The following is a 1947-nucleotide window of genomic DNA, read 5'->3' on the forward strand; positions in this document are numbered from 1 at the left end:
TGTACTATAGTACAGGGACTTTTGTCCAATTTTTGAGCAACTTTGAAAAATCATAAAAAATCCAAACTTGATTGGAATCAGCTGAATCTTTCTACACAGCATAAGGACATCAATATGTATCAGAAAATGTAATAAAAATTTGGAGTGATTTTTTGGCCATTTTTGCAAAAATGGTATGTTACTTACAGCAAGTTGGCCCATTCCTTTACAGAGGAGGTCTGCGCATGTGCAGTAGACACCACTCAACTTTCTGCGGATGCACAGACGCATTGCGCAATCTCCTTAATTAATTTATTAATAATACATTCTTTTAAGTAATAACAACACTACTGCCATCATCACACCTAATAGTTAGCTAAATAGTCACTGTTATTGTTATAATAAACTTGATACTACACTAAAATACAGGTAATACAGTTTACACACCACACAGTAATTAAACAACAGCTAAATATCTCAGTATATACAGTAATGTTGTACAATTGAATAGATATAATGAATATAAGCTGTCCTATCTTGGTAAAAGATGATCCATCGCCTTGAGAAGGAGTAAGACTTCATTAGTGTACATCAAAGTCCATCTCACTATAAATAAAACAGCAAAAACACTAGTATACAGCAGTTAAAACAGTATTGTACTGTATTTTAAACAATACTTTACCTAATTGTACACGTTCAGTAATACAGTAAAACTCATAAGCTTATACAGTAGTTATACATAAACAATTGATCTATAGCCTGCGTATTTACCTCGGTAACTACAGTTGTAATGGATAAGGTTAGCCTCGGACAGGCCAAGATTGAGTATAACAACTCCCCAATGATAGTGAAAGATGTCCCGTCGCCCAAAGACATCAAGAAAGAAGGTCCTTTAATATTGAAGTCCCAGCCAGTCAATTTGTTAACAAGAATAAGCCACACATCTTCACTACAATGTAGGATGGGCCATAATTATTAACCACACCTACCAATTAACTCAGACCTCCTCAGCTCGAGCAGCTTTCAGGTTGGCCCATTCATTTATACAAGGGGACTGCGCATGCGCAGTAGAATATACCGGGAACACCCTAACCACGCCCTCCAATCAACTCAGACAGGACCTCCTCAGCTCGAGCAGCTTTCAGGTTGGTCCATTCATTTATACAAGGGATCTGCGCATGCGCAGTAGACAATACCGGGAACACCCACTAACAATCAGTTCAAACATTGTACAAGTATACAGCACCTTTAAAAAATCATAGAAAATCCAAACTTGATCGGAATCAGCTCAACGTCTCTACACATCATAAGTACATGTATATGCATCAGAAAATGTAATAACATTCGGGAATTTTTTACTTGTCAATTTTATTGAAATTTCCCAAAAATCCCTGTACTATAGTACAGGGACTTTTGCCCAATTTTGGAGCAAATATAAAAAATCATAAAAAATCCAAACTTGATCAGAATCACCTGAACTTCCCTACAGTGCATAAGTACATGTATATGCATTGGAAAATGTAATAACATTCAGGAACTTTTCACTTGTCAATTTTATTGAAATTTCCTGAGAATCTCTGTACTATAGTACAGGGAGTTTTGCCCAATTTTGGAGCAAATATAAAAAATCATAAAAAATCCAAACTTGATCAGAATCACCTGAACTTCCCTACACTGCATAAGTACATGTATATGCATTGGAAAATGTAATAACATTCAGGAACTTTTCACTTGTCAATTTTATTGAAATTTCCTGAGAATCTCTGTACTATAGTACAGGGAGTTTTCTCCAATTCTGGAGCAACTATAAAAAATCATAAAAAATCCAAACCCGATCAGAATCAGCTGAATTTTTCTACACAGCATAAGAACATCAATATGTAACAGAAAATGTTATAAAAATTTACAGTGATTTTTTGGCCATTTTTGTAAAGATGGTATGTTACTTACACTAAGTTGGCCCATTCC

The 1947-nt window shown here is 35.2% G+C and overlaps 1 long non-coding RNA gene across 1 annotated transcript; it reads right to left on the minus strand.

The window, feature by feature from the left end:
* Window positions 1–286: 286 nt before the first annotated feature.
* LOC109591930 (uncharacterized) lies at window positions 287–977 on the minus strand. Its single transcript, XR_002190076.1, has 2 exons — window positions 751–977; window positions 287–585 (listed from the first exon to the last, which is right to left on the minus strand). It is a non-coding gene; the product is annotated as an uncharacterized LOC109591930 (long non-coding RNA).
* Between the last annotated feature and the right edge of the window lie 970 nt (window positions 978–1947).

Source organism: Amphimedon queenslandica, unplaced genomic scaffold (assembly GCF_000090795.2).
Source record: "Amphimedon queenslandica unplaced genomic scaffold, v1.1 AMPQUscaffold_6808_Cont21237, whole genome shotgun sequence".
Classification (NCBI taxonomy): domain Eukaryota; kingdom Metazoa; phylum Porifera; class Demospongiae; order Haplosclerida; family Niphatidae; genus Amphimedon; species Amphimedon queenslandica.